We start from the raw sequence: 17,685 nt of genomic DNA on the forward strand, positions 1-17,685 counted from the left end.
CCTCTGTCTAACTTTGTTGCGCTCTAGGGAGGTCAGTGGACCGGGGTCATCCCAGTGATTCTGGTTTAAACTGTGATGGACCTGAGGGTCCTACCTTTTTCCTGAGCTGATCACAGGAATTTGCTATAGATTGACCTTAGAAAGCTAAAGTGTCTCAGTTTTTGAGTACTCTTTCTTCCTTCTCTCCGGTGGGACTTCATAAGGTGATTCACACATAGGGGCCTTTACCTCCAAATTCTCCCAGTGTGGATACATCTTGGGTAGACCCTGAGCTCCTAAGGACTTGAAATAGATCACGGCCTGACCGCATTCACATCTCTGGGGTGGTACCAGCAACCCACCCCCCCACCCCCTTTTAAAAAATTTTATTTATTTATGGCTGCGTTGGGTCCTAGTTGCGGCATTCGGGATCTTTTGTTGCAGCCTGCGGGCTTATCTCTAGTTGTTCCTTTTGACTGCTTTGGTAATCATCTTATGTTCAGAGAAACTAAGATAATACAGCAACTTGTTCAAGGCCTCCCAGTGAGTAAGTGAAAGAACAGAAGGAGTCAGAACCACTGCCCTTGGATGCCCAGTTTGTTACTTAGTCCAACAAACCTGTTTTTGAGGATTAACATCCACTCAGAGCCAGAAATAGACCAACTGAGACCAAAGTCAATTTTGATCATTGGTCTCTAAGAATAAAAGGATGAAGGATACATCAGTTTGTTGGACAATTGATTCTTCCTTAGGATAAGAGAAAAACAAAACCAAAATTGTCAGTCATTGAAAATGGCACAGTAAATTATGTTTGGGTTTGGAAAACTTCCAGTCCTATAAATACATTATGGGAAGCCCTCAGGGAGAGAAAAAAGGCACATTATGGCTGTTTTCATATATAAAAATAGCAGGCCCATGCAACTTGAAGAAAAAAGTGGGAAGTATATAACTTAGAATGTTAGTCAAAATAGGAACTATGATTCATGACCAAAACTTCACTTTTTAAGTTTATTACCACTCATTGCCAAGGACTGGTAAGTTTAGAAACAATAGGTCAAAAGTTTGGCAGGAAGGTTTTGGGGAATGATTTGTACAAACAGGAGGTTTCTGAGAGTTTCCATTTTTCCTGCTGCATGGCAGTTGACTTGGTTACCTACATTCATATTTTGCCTTAATAGAGGTTAAGGAAACCATGGAAATAGAAAGAAGAACCATCTCCATGTTTTAATATTGCGATTGAAATAGAATTGCAGAATGCTTTGGAAGACCTACACTGGTGTAAAGTGTCACGGCTCTGATTTTCTAGCTGATCATGGTGTTTTTAAAAGCCACTAGGTGTTTGGGATCAAAGAGGCACATGTTATATTTCAGAATGAATGTGTCTATGTTTTTCTGTGTATGTATTCGTTTGCTTTATTATTCTGAGTTTACCTCTTTTTTCCTGTGTTTCCTTGACCATGCCACTTGTGGCTGTCTGTCTCAGGGTGTGGCTTTCTGCATTTTACAGGCTGGACCATTTGAATTGGCACCACATAGGTGGTGAGTGGGTGGGTGAACGTGAAATGGCACATGTGGGAGCTTGAATGTGACTCTGTGCCCTGCGGGGCCGGCATGTCTAGATCTCATTGGTCTGAGCCTGATGCATCCACATCACCGGATTGGGCCTAAAACCCCAGTAACAGGCCTGCTGTGGGGACAGTATACACCCTTACCTTGGGGTGGAGGGCGGTGAGGTTGCAGGGATTGGTTGGTTGTCTAGACAAGTGGGTTAATATATAGCTTATATTTGGGGCCACACAGGAATCAAGATAATGATTTGCTGACATCCATACTTCCTAGATTTCAGGCATTTCATTTTCTGCTGCTGAAGCTTTTTTTTTTAAAAGCAGCAATCAAAATTTAGGCATAACCCTAAATATCTGACCCAATCCATTAAATAATGCTGTTTGCTTCATGCTGTCAGTACATGTTGTTGGTTCTTTTAACCATATGAAAGAACCCAGATCCTTGAGGAATCTTCTTCTTTTACATTAGGGACAGAAGGAATTCACGGATGTAAAGATGATAATATGCAGATTGTAACTGAACCATTGCATTTGGGGATAATAAACCTAAGGGGGTAAAAAAAAGCACCTTTTCTCTATAGCTAAGGGTCGCAGGGCATGGAGGATTCTGTTACATCCAGGAAGAAAGAAAGTCCCTGACTTCCGGCTGGAGTGTTTGAGAGCCTTCCAAGACAACCTTTGGGTCTTTGCTTATATAGGAATAATAAAATTGGGAAAAGAATGATCTTACCATCTATCAGGGGAAGGAATGTACATAGGAGAAGTCTGTTCTGTACCTGAAAGATGCTAAGGAATTTAACGAGTCATGTTGCCTCATGAACTAGGAAGACGATAATGGGAAAAACTGAGGTAGGGTTAATTTGTCTCAATAATAAAAGATACTGAGAAGCCTCCGTTCATGCAAGTTTTATCAGAAGGTTAATTTTAAAATCGTTTTCTTGTTGCAAATATGTTTTCCCCACCAGGCAGAGAAAAGAGACCCAACATGTCTAAAAATGAACTCCTATAGTTGGGAGGCCACCTGCTGGAGTCAGTCCCAGTGAGTGCTGACTGTGGGCAGAGGAAGGAGACAGCAGACCCCAGAGATCCAGGCCACAAATCTGTGGGGAGAGCCGGCAGAGCCCACAAAGGGTCTTCATCCCCTGAATTCTGACAGTAGCCATAAATAGTCTGTTGGCTTTCATTTCTTCCAAGAAAGGCTCCCCAGGGGGTTAGTGTATCCTAGGAAGGAAGCTGGGAAGGTGGAGAAGCCAATTTGACATAGGCTGTTAATTGTGTGCAGAGAGAAAAGAGAGAGTGATAATATGTAACTCCACGGAGAAACCAAGGGGCTTCCCAAGTTCATCTAACAAGGACTGAGACAAAGGAGGAGATTTAAATGTGTTCAGATAAATAGGCAAGAGTAGACAAAAATATTTGTGTTTTCCCTTCAGTACGCTACAGATAACATATTTTACAAATACCACAAGATTAAGTTCTTCAGTTAGTCTGGAAAAGCACTGCAGCGGAATTCAACAAACTGGTAAATGTTATTGTGGGGATTCTTAGGTTTGTAGTACCAACCAATGATAAATATCGTAGGGGCACTGGGAAGACGTAGGTTTACTATTATTATTCTTATTAACCACAAATCACATTCTTAAGGGAATATTTTCTTTTCTGCTTATTTCTTATTTTATAGATAATAACCTTCTAAATTTTAGGTATTTTATTTCAGTTGGTGGAAGTGTTTTGGCAGAAGTTGATTTTAAGTGGTTTTTCAAGAAATGGCATGAGTTACATATTTTTCATTTAGATGAGGTAACAATAATGCTTAAATGTTTTGAATGAGAATTCCATGAGTTACATCACTAACAATTTTCATTTTTGCACTTTACCTTTTTACTCTTTGTCCACATGAATGTGTATTTATATATTGACATTCCTATCGAACATAAACATTATATTCTGTTTATCTTACTTAGTATTTTCTTGTTTAGTGTTTTCCGTAGACTTTTAAATGATTGGTTTTGTTTTGATTAAAAACTTTTTTTTCCCCCCAGCTTGATGTACCAGATTTTGCAAAGCATTCCAATGTTAATTGAGAATATATATGTCTACTTATCTATATAGGTCTAATCAATTGCTTCTTGGGATAAATTCCCAGGAGTGGGACTATTGAGCATTTTTATGTTTCAAGCTACATACCACCATATTAATTTCCCAAATGGTTACTGTGTATATAGTGTAGCGTATATCAGCTTCTTTGTCTACCAGGGAAGGTGAACATTTTTACATATGTTTGTTTAGTATTTTCCTCTTAGGTGAATTATCTGTTCATATGTGTCAGAACTTGGTTTATTTTTTGGAGGAAACCTTTTACATCTTCTAATTACCTATGAAGCTGTTCACATGGTTGTTTCTTGTCTTCAGTTACTTTGTGGGATGTTGCTATAGAAGAATAATTTGATTCTTTGCAGCGGAGATATAACACAGATTAATTTCTTTAAAGAAATGCAAAAAGTCGGAATTAATTACTCTCTCAAAGTCTGAATTAATCTACCACATCAGGGAGCCTGTCGCTGCATTTTGTGCACATGTCCAGTGGTTAAGATATTATGTATTCACACCACTCGAGGAAACACAAGCTTCTCAAGCCTTAGTGCTGTGGGCTTGCAGAAGCCATTAGAACAAAAGCACAATTGCTGATGTTCATCATTGGAAGCTGTAATGTACTTCTGAGTGGCTAGCCAGACAAACTACTGTCGAACTGTGGAAACTGTTAGCCATATATGAATTTCATTGCTTTTTAAAGTAGTATCTGAGAGGAAGAGTTTAAAATCCAAGCATTTCACTGAAGGGAGATAATAAAGCCTACAGTCCTGCTGCAGTTTATAGTTTCTTGATCATGTTTATATTAATTATTTTATTTGAGCCTTCTAGCAAACTCTGTGAGGTAGGCAGGGCCCTGGGCCCCTATGTTACAGCAGAGGAAGTGGAAGCTCAGAGAGCATCAGGTGACTGCTCCTGGTCATGGCAAGGGTACGCGGCAGAGCCAGCGTGAGAAGAGGTAGTTCTTTTTGCATCCTGAAAAATGTCATCTTGAATAATGTACTCCTTAGGATGAATTTCGTGAGGAGCTAGATAAAGTGCCATTCATGGTTGTTATTAGAGCCAAGTACAGTAATTAATAATGATGATTTTAAGTCACCAAAGAAAACTTAAATCATACTCCAGATATTATATTTAGTGGGTCAAGGAATTTCCATCACTATTGATTGAAAACAAATGTTGATGTTACTAAAAGAGTGAACTATATAATTACTTGAAAAGTTTACTTCTCCTGACTGTCATAATTTGGGATTATATGAAACAGGGGTTGAGAATGTGGACTCAAGAGTGAGACAGATATGGCTCTGAGACTCAGTTCATTGGCTGAGCCACTTGGATAAGGCACTTCACTCCCCCGATATTGGTAATATTTCTAGTGTCCCTGTCAGAGATGTTTTACGGTGCTTAAATGAAATATGTATAAATACTTAGTGTATTATGTAAAATGCTTAATGCATAGTAAGCACTCTATTTTATCATGAATTAGGTGTCATTTATTGGTTAAATATGCTTCAGTTCTCTTTTATTCTTTTATATTTTAAAATTTAAGATCAAGCATGTGCTTCTTCACTGTAACTTTTATTACAGCAGAAAGGTTAGAAAGAAGAAACAGTTGTTATTTTTTAACACAATCCCCATTCATTATAATTTCTTTTATATAGCCTTCTATTTTTTTTTTAAACTGAATCGAATGCAGTGAGTAAATGTGGTTTTGGACAGGCACACTTTGTACTGACTATGGGCAGATATTCCTTGTGATCTTGTCCTTTCAACCATGTTTACTCTTATGAGTCAAGCCTCAGGAATTATCTGCATTCCATGAGTTTCATTTGTACGTGAATCTTTGTGAGCAGTTTTTGGCCTTTGATATTTGGAATGAGGCTTGCTTTTTGTGGAGATATTATTATATTTTATAATAATAATCTATGTATAACCAAATTCAGTTTCAGTAAACACAGAAAAGGGTAAAATATATTTGAGCAGGTATGATATAGGAGAGATTATAATCAGCTTTAAATTATTCAAGGGCTGGTTACTTAGCTTTTGTATGTATTTATATTCTTATTTGTTCCTTAAATCAATTGTGTTTGTCTGTTTTATTTTTCACTTGTACCTTCTGGGGACTGAGATGGGAAAGGCATGTTTTCATTGTTGGAACCTTTTAGCTTTAGGTGTGTCAGGCATTAGCTATAGTTTGCTGCTGTTCTAGGATATATATATAGCACTTATCAACATAGTTGAAACTTGCACTAATATAATTTGTCTAGAGTGGGTCTTCTTGGATATAGATCTGTATCTTCTACTTTATCTGTTTTCTGCCATAATTGAAGAATAAAATGATCTGTGTAGCCTCATATTCTATTTAATGGAGAGTAACTGGACCCAACATACTTACATTGCTCATTTTCAGAGACTTAGACTATTAACATTATAAACATCTTGACTACAACTGAAATTTTCTTTGAAGTTCGTAATCTTTTAGGACATTTCAAAGCTTCAGAGTCCTTTTATATTATTATAAGTGCAAGCTTCATTGTACTCTAGATATAAAGAAGTGACAGTTAATAAAGGTTGAACATGCAACAAAAAAAGAAAAAAGGAATTTATATTAGATGATAAATATCCCTTCCCTACAGAGGTATTGAATATTTTGAATTCGGGAAAAGTTGTCCTAGACCAGAGCCTGATGTTTTCTGTGATGAAATATAAATGTAGCACTGTTCTTGTTGCTTAAAATGCAGAAGCTAGTGAATTGTTTTGAAGCGAAAAAGTGTATTGTGGCATCAGGAAGAGAATTTTGTGAAGGGGCATTGGGTGGTGGTGGATGACCTAGTGGAGAGTTGAGGGGTGGGTCCCCTGGTCCAGGAGATGACAAACAGCCATGAAACCTAGAGTCTGTCATACAGAGTGAAATAAGTCAGAAAGAGAAAAAACAAATACCGTATGCTAACACATATATATGGAATCTAAAAAAAAAAAAAGAAAAAAAAATGGTCAGAAGAACCTAGGGGCAAGACGGAAATAAAGATGCAGACCTACTAGAGAATGGACTTGAGGATACGGGGAGGGAGAAGGGTAAGCTGGGACAAAGTGAGAGAGTGGCATGGACATATATACACTACCAAATGTAAACTAGATAGCTAGTGGGAAGCAGCCGCATAGCATAGGGAGATCATTCGGTGCTTTGTGACCACCTAGAGCGGTGGGATAGGGAGGGTGGGAGGGCGGGAGATGAAGAGGGAAGAGATATGGGGATATATGTATATGTATAACTGATTCACTTTGTTGTAAAGCAGAAACTAACACTCCATTGTAAAGCAATTATACTCCAATAAAGATGTTAAAAAAAATAAAATAAACAGCCATGAAGCTCAAAGTTTAGAGAAGGGCCATGGCCAGGTTGTTGGGGCCAGAAGATAAGTGTGTGAGCATCTTCCCGCTCCTAGGCCATATCGGACAAGACAGAATATTGAGGATAAATTAAAAAGGAGAAAATAGGCCCTGTCATAGACCACAGTGCAGGTAAAATTTCTAAGATTGGAGAACATGGGGGTACAGCAGCCTTGTGGGGAGAAGGGAGAAGTGACTCTCAGCACAGTTTCAGCCGGAGGTACCTGGTGAGGATGCTTAATGGTTCTATCCATTCATCCCTCCATTGACTCCTTGCACATTTGTTTAGTGTCCTACTTTGCATCAGACTTGGTGTTTGGTGCTGTGGCTACAAAGAAGGAGGTGGTACTCTCCAGAAGCTCACGGATCAGATGGGGTCTCAGACACAGGGACCGGACAGTTGGAATATTTGTGCTGAGTTTGAGGTATGGGGTGTATAGGGAGCACAAAGGCAGACCTTCTCATTCCCCCGGAGCTTGGGTAGGAGAAGCACCATGTGCAAAGACAGAAAAGTGAGAGACAACATGGGACATTAAAGAGAGCTTTGATTCATTTGCCATATTTGTAGCCTGGGTCAGGAGATGGGGATAAAGAAGGAGGAAGGTGCCAGATCTTGAAGAGCCTGGAATGCTGTGCAGTTGATGAGGAGCCTCTGAAGTGTTTTAAGCAGGGAAGTAAAATCACTAGACTGATGATTTTAAGAACTCAGTCCAGGTCTGCCAGCCTCTGGGAGTGCTGCCAGCCTTTCCGGGATCGCCTCAGTGGCAGAGAACCACCTCACCCGGTGTTACGCCCCTTCACAGGGGCGGGTGGCGATGGAGGGCCCCACCTCTAGTGACTGATGAAGTGGGAGTGTGAGGACCATCTACACCAACTCAGGACAACTCTGAAGGGCCATTTCGCCTCCTGAGCCCACTGTGGGGTTGGGAGAGGCTGTTCTGGAGCCTGCTTTGCAGCTCATCTCATCCTCTGCCCAGCCCTGCTTCCTTCTCTGCTTTGGCCGTCTCAGCCTTTCTGAATTCTGACCTCTGCGAGGTTGCCCTGTTCTATGTGGTGCTCCCCTCGAAGCGCTGAGGTCTGCGCGTTGTCTCCGGGTGGAAAGCACGGACAATCCTGGGGCTCACCTCGCTTGTTTCCCTCTCAGAAGGATGACCCTCCCGCACTGCTAGTTGTACTCTTAAAATATTTCCTATTAAAAATAATTTTTTTTCCCAGAAGAAGGTTGACTGTGGATGCTGTAACTCCTTCATGGCCAGAAGTGAAGTCCCCTGTTCTACTTTGAGTATGTTGAGCTGTGAGTCACGGAGGTAGCGCCGTTAGCTATGTGTTCAGTATGCAGTTGGCTGCGTGCTCATTCAAGATATTCAGCTTGCATTTACTGAACATTTAATTGAAGCTGAGGGAAGATGTTCCGAGAATAAGCAAGTTGAATGGATGCTATTTTCTTAATTGTACCTGGCCACCCGCCTCCCCTCCCCACCATCAACATGGGATCTTGCTACTTTCTAGTGACTGAGCCCTACAACCCCATGTGTACTAGCACGGACAGATAATGATGCCATTTCACAGGATGAAAGTAGCTTTAACACCCGCACTGGCTCTGTCTCGAAAAAGATTCCGAACGTACTGTTGGGGGGACTCACTACCTGCAAAGGTGTACATACAGGCAGACACACAAGCTTATCACCTCTGTTTAATGTCCTTGGTTGAGGGAGGGGACTCTGACTAATGCAACATAAGAAATATGTGTGCTTGGGTCATTGAGAGCTGATGGTACTTTTTTTAAAATTTATTTTTTATTTTATTTTATTTTTTTAATTGGAGTATAATTGCTTTACAATGTTGTGTTAGTTTCTTGCTGTACAGTGAAGTGAATCAGCTATATGTGTACCTATATCCCCTCCCTCTTGGACCTCCCTCCCACCCCCCGCCCCATCCCACCCATCTAGGTCATCACAGAGCACCGAGCTGAGCTTCCTGTGCTTTATAGCATGTTCCCACTAGCTAGCTATTTTACGCATGGTAGTGTATATATGTCAATCCTAATCTCCCAATTTGTCCCACCCTTCCCTTCCCGCCCTGTGTCCATGTGGTACTTTTTTTTTTCTTTTTGGCTTTATGATCTTCAGATGAGTAATGATTTTTTTGATAAGACTAGCTGACTATAATTCCTGTAAGGCAGGGTGGAATGCATGCTCTGTTGCCCACTTGTTTATTATATGACATTTTGTTCCTTTTTTTCTTTTCAAGTGATAGACTTTGATTTCAAGAGGTAGGTAGAATAGGGGTGAGTTTAAGAGTACATTGTGTGATTATTAGGCGCAAAGGCAATTATTAAGTGCAAAGTTTGTTTACTTACTGGATGTATTTGTGTCAATTTTATATTTTGTAAATATGTATCTAAATTGTTTGACAGACTATTTTATACTTATTGGGGTAGTAGTCTTATTAATTTTGTGTTTCTTAAATGGCGTGGACTGTTCTCTAATTATTAAAGAATTTATAAAGTTAACCCTAATAGCATGGAAATAATAATCATTTTGAGAAAAATTGAAAATAATTTTTCAATCATAAAGAGAATTTATTCTCTAGTTTCCATACTGTCAGAGAATGTCATGTAATGAGAGTGTGACCTTCAGTCATTAAGGTGATACTTTGAACATTTGCATTAGAAAAGCAGATTTGTACCCATCACACCCACTCTGTGGGTCCATGGGGAAGGTGTTCATCTTGTGGCCACATTCGAGAACACAGCAGATTGTCCTCCCGGACGATCCAGAGGCTCAAACCCTAGCCCTGGCCTTGTCGGCATTGCCAGCCAGACTGAGGATTGATCACAACTCAAAATAGCTCAGTAATTGAACTGGAAGGTTATGTAACTTCTAGAGCAGCAAGGAACTGTTTTTTCTTCATTCTTCTTGTTTGAAATAATGCTTTAAAAGTGGTAAGATGGCTGGGTTTGGTACTTCTGTGGACTGTTGAGTCCTGCTTTTTATAGCCTCATAAAATCACAGATTTATTTAGCCGGAAGGGCTCTTAGAGAATGTCTAGATCCATCCTTACGTTATGGATGGGAAAATTATGGTTCAGATATGTAAATGCATTATCTGTGCTTGGGCCAGAATGAGAACCAGAACTCAGGTCTGTAAACCACTAGTCTAGGAATAATTCTGCGACGTGGCATTGCCTCCTCAAAGACCAGTCAGCTTCCCAGATTAGACTTAGTGCAGCCAGGGTATTCCAGGCCTGCATGGGAAGCATTGTCCTTTGCTTGATAGCCATCCAGCGCTCATGTGTGTTGGTCCTTCTCTCACCATGGGCAGGGATCTTGAGGTCAGACTTGCTTCTGTTCAGCTCAGACGGTCCTTGTTATTGCAGCCCATTCACCATTCCTGTCCTCCTGGAAATTAGTCTCATAGTATAACTCACTTAATTATTTGATTTAATCTGCACAGAACAGAGCTGAAGCACAGTGGTAACAATGGCCAGGAATCAAATAAAGTGAGGGATTATGTATCCCTCTTGTCTTGGAGACCATTTTTCCGAGGATTGATTATCTTGCTAACCACCCAGCATAGTGCCTGAAGCATACAAGCTGTACATTAATATGTTCTGGGTAAATTACTGGCTAATAATAAATGAATGAAGGCTAAACAATTAGAGAACATTTTTTTTTTCCTGGTCTTGAGAAGTTTTAGGAGATTAATCCTTGCTGTTCTTTTCTGATTCAAATTTTTATGTACCATCAAAATACAATGTAGGTGGGACTTCCCTGATGGTGCAGTGGTTAAGAATCCACCTGCCAGCACAGGGGACATGGGTTCGAGCCCTGGTCCGGGAAGAACCCACATGCCGTGGAGCAACTAAGCCTGTGTGCCACAACTACTGAGCCTGCGCTCTAGAGCCTACGAGCCACAACTACTGAGCCCGCGTGCCACAACTACTGAAACCCGTGCTCCTAGAGCCTGTGCTCTGCAACGAGAAGCCACGGCAATGAGGAGCCCGCGCGCTGCAAGGAAGAGTAGCCCCCGCTCACTACAACTAGAGAAAGCCGCACGCAGTAACAAAGACCTAACACAGCCAAAAATAAATAAATAAATTTATTTAAAAAATACAATGTAGGCATTAAAATGATGTTTATGGAGACTAATAACATGGAAATACTGATGCTTAATATTTAGCGGAATCAAGAAAAATTTTGTGATATAATTACAACACTATAAAAACAAAATTAAAAAACCTATGTTAGAGATAAAAGTAGTCTAAAAATTCACCAAACTATTAGGAGTGGTGGTATTTGGATGGTGGGGCTGTGGATAGATTTTTATCATTTTTTAGTTTTCTGTAACATTAAAAAGTTACTTTAATACACACATTTATAGTACCAAAAAACCCTCGTAAAAGTAAATGAATTGTATATTCCATTTTGTAGAAAATAAATTTGAACTATAGTTTGACTTTTTATCCGGTATACATAATTTAGATTTCAAAGATATTTTTCACCCCCTAAAAATACTTGAATCCATTTCTTCTTTTTTTTGTAATTATAACCACATTCTTTATATTTTTTACTTTTTTAACTTTTATTTTATATAGGAGTATAGTTGATTTACAATGTTGTGTTAGTTCCAGGTGTACAGCAAAGTGATTCAGTTATACATATACGTATATCTATTCTTTTTCAGATTCTTTTCCCATATAGGTTATTACAGAATACTGAGTAGATTTCCCTGTGCTGTATGTAAGTGCTTGTTTTTATCTATTTTATATATAGTAATGTGTATATGTTAATCCCAACCTCCTAATCTGTTACTCACCCCCACCTTTCCCCTTTGGTAACCATAAATTTGTTTTCTAAATCTGTGAGTCTCTTTCTGTTTTGGAAATAAATTCATTTGTATCATTTTTTTTTTTTTGACTCCACATATAAGTGATATCACTTGATGTTTGTCTTTGTCTGATTTACTTCATTTAGTATGATAATCTCTAGGTCCATCTGTATTGCTGCAAATGGCATTAATTCATTCTTTTTTTATGGCTGAGTAATATTACATTGTATATGTGTATCACATATTCTTTATCCATTACTCTGTCGATGGACATTTAGGTTGCTTCCATGTCTTGGCTATTGTAAATAGTGCTGCAATGAGCATTGGGGTGCGTGTATCTTTTCGAATTATGGTTTTCTCCAGATATGTGCCCAGGAGTGGGATTGTTGGGTCATATGGTAGCTCTATTTTTAGTTTCGTAAGGAACCTCTGTACTGTTCTCCATAGTGGCTGTACCAATTTACATTCCCACCAACAGTGCAAGAGGGTTCCCTTTTCTCCACACCCTCTCCAGCATTTATCGTTTGTAGACTTGTTGATGATGGCCATTCTGACCGGTGTGAGGTGATACCTCATTGTGATTTTGATATGCATTTCTCTAATAATTAGCGATGTTGAGCATCTTTTCATGTGTTTTTTGGCCATCTGTATGTCTTCTTTGGAGAGATGTCTATTTAGGTCTTCTGCCCATTTTTCTATTGGGTTTTTTGTTGTTGTTGTTGTTGAGTTGTATGAGTTGTTTGTATATTTTGGAGATTAATCCCTTGTTGGTTGCATTGTTTGCAAATATTTTCTTCCATTTAATCCATTTCTTAACCCTTGGCTCTGTTGTGGTGGTGGGTTGGAGGAACAAACTTATTTTTGCACTTATTAATGCTTTGTAATTTGACTAGATTCACTTGTCCTGGTCAGCTTCCTCATCCACCAATCTACATTTGCCAGGTCCTACCTGCTTTACCAGGAAAATCTTGAGGGTGCGAAGGTAAAAACTGCTCCTTTTCCATTAAGCCTGTTAGGACAAGCCTTGCTTTTTTAGATTCCCCCAGGCAATTAGTGACTGCTGTCAGTTATGCATCCTGAGCACACTGTTCTTGTCTGGAAAACCTTTCCCACTTACTCACCTTTACATCCTTAGTAACTGATACAGTGCCTGGCAAGTAGTAAGCACTCAGTGGATATTTGTTAACTGAATGAATTAATATGGGCTCATGTAGAACGCCCAACTCTACATGAATTTAGTTCATGTTTGTATAATATTTATCTTAAGCTTGAGTAGTAGAATAAAATTGGGTCAGAAAACTTCTAAGTTAAGCAAGAAACTTAGCAATCATATATGTGTGATTGAGGGCTGTAGTGGGACTTGGTCATTATAAGACAAAATGGACCCTTATCTGAAAAAGGTTAATTTTGTTAATTTCCTCTGCAAGAACACAGTTAAAGAGAAAGAATGGGTACCTGGCCAAGCAGCAGCTGGTGCATCTGTTGATAAAGATGTGTGTATTTTGGGTTGGTCGTAGTAGTGCAGGCCAAATGGGAAAAGCAAATCAGTCTTCCTTTTCCCATTTTTAATAGCAAACTAATTTCTGAGTGTGAAAACATTTCTGCAGCTGCCACTAAAATTGGTAAATATTTTTCTAAATAAATAATATATTTCAGAAACAAACTTCTCATTTTAACAGCCAACATATTTCTGGCTGTTGTATTTGCTCACAAACATTTCAAATTTAGAAATATTTATTTTAAATATCTTGGAGATACCAGTGTTTGGAATTTTGAAGACAACAAATCTTTCATCAGTGGGGAAATGCTACCCAACAGAAATGTTTAAAAACGCACGTACAGTTATGTTACTTGAAACACTTGACAAAAATACTGTTATAATCACAGTGAGATCCTGCACATATTTTCCCAAACGTTTCAGTCATTTCAGAATTTTGCCAGTGAATATGCAACCATTTTGGCCACAACTCAGTAGGACTAGTTCAGCTTTGTAAATTTAATAGAATTCCCCCATCTTCTCCATTCCTTCTTTCCTCCAGAATAGTTTGGGACCACAATTCCTCTGAAGCCTTAAAAATCCAAGATAAAAAATCATTACAAATAGAAATAGGCATTTTACCTTAAAATACGTCTAGGAAGACATTTGAGGGCAATTCAGTTTTTTTGTGGCCAAGGATTCTGGCCATTTGGGGAGAAAAAAAATCTTGTCAAAAGTGGAAGGAGGGGCTTCCCTGGTGGTGCAGTCGTTGAGAATCCGCCTGCCAATGGAGGGGATGTGGGTTTGACCCCTGGTGCGGGAAGATCCCACATGCCGCGGAGCAACTAAGCCCGTGAGCCACAGCTACTGAGCCCGCGTACCACAACTACTGAGCCCGAGTGCCGCAACTACTGAAGCCCGGGCGCCTAGAGCCCATGCTCCGCAATGAGAAGCCACCACAATGAGAAGCCCGTGCATTGCAACGAAGGGTAGCGCCCACTCGCCGCAACTAGAGAAAGCCCGTGCACAGCAGCGAAGACCCAAGACAGCCAAAAATAAATAAATAAATTTATTTTTAAAAAAAAGTGGAAGGAAGGGGAACAGTTCAAATGGAGATATCAAAGAGGAAATTGTAACATTTAAAAAATACCCTGTGACTCGGGAACACCTGAATTTCAAAATTATTTTTATTTTTATATGTGTGTGTATTAAAAAGCATCCTTGTCGGAGGCCTGGCAGGGCTTGGAGACCCGGCCGGCGCGTGGCAGCAGCCCGGGAGCCTGAGGCCGGGGCGTCGTGCGCAGGCGCTACCCAGCTGGGCCGTGAGCCGGCTGAGGCCTCGGCTGCGAGGCCTTCCCGATGAAGGTTGGGGCTCTGCGGAGCAGAGCGGAGGCTGCGCCCGGGCCTCGGGCGGGGTAGAAGGCCGGTGGTCCCGCTCCCCCGTGCGCTGTGGAAGCGGCGGCGGCGATGGACGCCCTAGAGGAAGGGAGCTTCGCGCTGTCCATCTCTTCCGCCTCTGATGCAGAATTTGATGCTGTGGTTGGATATTTAGAGGACATTATCATGGATGATGAGTTCCAGTTATTACAGAGGAATTTCTTGGACAAGTACTACCAGGAGTTTGAAGACACAGAAGAGAATAAGCTCACCTACGCACCTATTTTTAATGAATATATTTCTTTGGTTGAAAAGTATATAGAACAGCTGTTGGAGCGGATTCCTGGGTTTAACATGGCGGCTTTCAGTACACTCTACAGCACCATAAAGATGAAGTGGCCGGTGACATTTTCGACGTGCTGCTCACGTTTACAGATTTTCTGGCTTTCAAAGAAATGTTTCTGGACTGTCGAGCAGAAAAAGAAGACCAGGGACTGGGCTTAAGCAGCGGTTTAGTGGTGACTTAATTGTGCAAATCATCTTCTATGACAGCTTCCCAGAACATCTGCGGCCCTAGGTCCCACTTCCAGGTAATGGGATCTTTCTAGACATCACCAGCCCAGTAGACTGGGAGAGGCTTGGCTAATGATGTCAGAAGAATACATCTTGGAATGACTGATTCTGTTCTGCAACTCTTCATTAATGTTAAGTATTGATGGGTCAGAAGAAAATTAGCTGACCTTCCTGGGACGTTCTTGTCTTCAGTAACCCTAGTACTCCTCCCCGAGTAGACACCTCTCTCAGGAGCTTCTGAGTCTGGCTCCTGCAGCAAGCCCAAGTCCAGCATTCCACCCAGGGGGCTCTTGCCCAGCATACATGTTGGTGTGTCCATGTTGGAAGAACCCACCATCACCAACTCTCTTGGCCCAGCAGGCCTTGCATGTCCCACCAGGCTTTTTGTGCACTCACAGCTTTTTATATGGGTCAGAGTTTCAGTCCTGCAGCCTCAATGGGCTTTTTGACTGGGAGTGTTTATCTAGGGTTTAACTCAAGCTAGCTGCCCATCCCAAGATTTCTGAAACTCCTACTATCACAGCTAGTCTTGGCTGTTGGAATCAATTTAGAGAGTTGTTCTTTACCTAAAAGGTACTTGTGAAAATCAATTCCTACTCTTCCATGTACAGTCCTTGTATCACTTCACTGTCTTCTACTGGTCCCGATGTAGTCCCATTGTTTCTATAACTCTCGTTTATGTGTTTTTGAAAACATATTTTTATAGATGAATACTCAGGCTAACCTAGTGGACATAATCTTGGAACTTCCGTGATTACTCGCTTCAAGATCAAAGTATTATATGCTGTGTGCTTTTTAGCTGTTGGTGCTATGAAAGCAAAAATGCTTTCTGTGTTGGTGTTCCTATTTTACTGGGCACCAATGAATGTATGCTGGAAGTAGTCTAAAAGGTTTCCTTTTCTTAGAGTATGTTAGTGTTTGTGCAGGTTTTCTTAAAACCCTTTCTATGTAAAACCGCTCCTTAAGTTTTCTGTTGGGGTAGGGGCTCTGCACTTCCTTCTTGCTGTCAAAATAATCCTACCAAGATAGTGTTCCACTGGTCTAGCTCAGTAGGAGATAGCAAACAGCTTTACTGGTCATCTGTCTGCTTGGATTTAGTACACTGGTTTACTACAATGTTTGATAGAACATTACTGACCAGAAAACATGGATGTCACATCTCTAGAAAGAAAAACTATAGTAGTTCAATTCCCAATGTGTACCTTAGTTGTTTTTTTGTTGTTGTTTATATTTTTATTTTTCAAGTAAAAATAAGAATCTCTACTAACTTTTCACTTGGCTGTTCTGGTTTTAAAGGATGAACTAGCTGTAGGCTGTGTGTTTTTCTGTACCAATGTAGCGCTTATTAAATACTTTTGTACAATGAGTAAAATTTCAGGTGTTTTGCAGAAAAAAAAGAAAAAAGCATCCTTGTTAAATATACTTTCTGGGACTTCCCTGGTGGCACAGTGGTTAAGAATGCCAATGCAGGGGACACAGTTTCGATCCCTGGTCCAGGAAGACCCCACATGTTGTGGAGCAAGCCTGTGTGCCACAACTACTGAGCCTGCGCTCTAGAGCCCACGAGCCACAACTACTGGGCCCGTGTGCCACAACTACTGAAGCCTGAGTGCCTAGAGCCCGTGCTCCACAACAAGAGAAGCCACTGCAGTGAGAAGCCTGCGCACCACAATGAAGACTAGCCCCCGCTCGCTGCAACTGGAGAAAGCCCACGTTCAGCAACAAAGACCCAATGCAGCCAAAAAAAAAAAAAAAATATATATATATATATATATATACACATCTATATATATACTTTCTGAGTTATGGTTTGCTTGCTTATTTGGTTATTTAGTTTTTTAATTTGTTCATTCCTTACTTTATTCACAAAGGATTTAAGATGACTGCAACAAATATGTATAAGAAAGGTATTATGGGCTTCCCTGGTGGCACAGTGGTTGGGAGTCCGCCTGCCAATGCAGGGGACACGGGTTCGAGCCCTGGTCTGGGAGGATCCCACATGCTGCGGAGCGACTGGGCCCGTGAGCCACAACTACTGAGCCTGCGCGTCTGGAGCCTGTGCTCCGCAACAAGAGAGGCCACGACAGTGAGAGGCCCGCGCACTGCAATGAAGAGTGGCCCCCGCTCACTGCAACTAGAGAAAGCCCTCTCACAGAAACAAAGACCCAACACAGCCAAAAAATAAAAATAAATTAAAAAAAAAAAAAAAGAAAGGTATTATATGTCAATAAAAGGTAAAAACAAAAAACAAGACAAAGGCCAGGGAAAAACAGACATAACTTTGACTGACATAATTGCTACGATTTGACCTCAGAGTTAGCTCTGTGTTTCTGGACATCCAAGGTGAAAAAAGGAACACTGATTATATGGTTCTTATTTTCAGAAAGGAAAACAAGAACAGAAA

The 17,685-nt window shown here is 40.5% G+C and overlaps 1 protein-coding gene and 1 pseudogene across 7 annotated transcripts in view; both read left to right on the forward strand.

Annotated features, from left to right (window-relative positions):
* SYNE2 (spectrin repeat containing nuclear envelope protein 2) overlaps positions 1–17,685 on the forward strand; it is a 313,385-nt gene that overhangs the window by 18,779 nt on the left and 276,921 nt on the right. The window lies entirely within an intron of this gene.
* On the forward strand, positions 14,799–15,316 carry LOC118889924 (annotated as a pseudogene).

Source organism: Balaenoptera musculus, chromosome 2 (assembly GCF_009873245.2).
Source record: "Balaenoptera musculus isolate JJ_BM4_2016_0621 chromosome 2, mBalMus1.pri.v3, whole genome shotgun sequence".
NCBI classification, from domain to species: domain Eukaryota; kingdom Metazoa; phylum Chordata; class Mammalia; order Artiodactyla; family Balaenopteridae; genus Balaenoptera; species Balaenoptera musculus.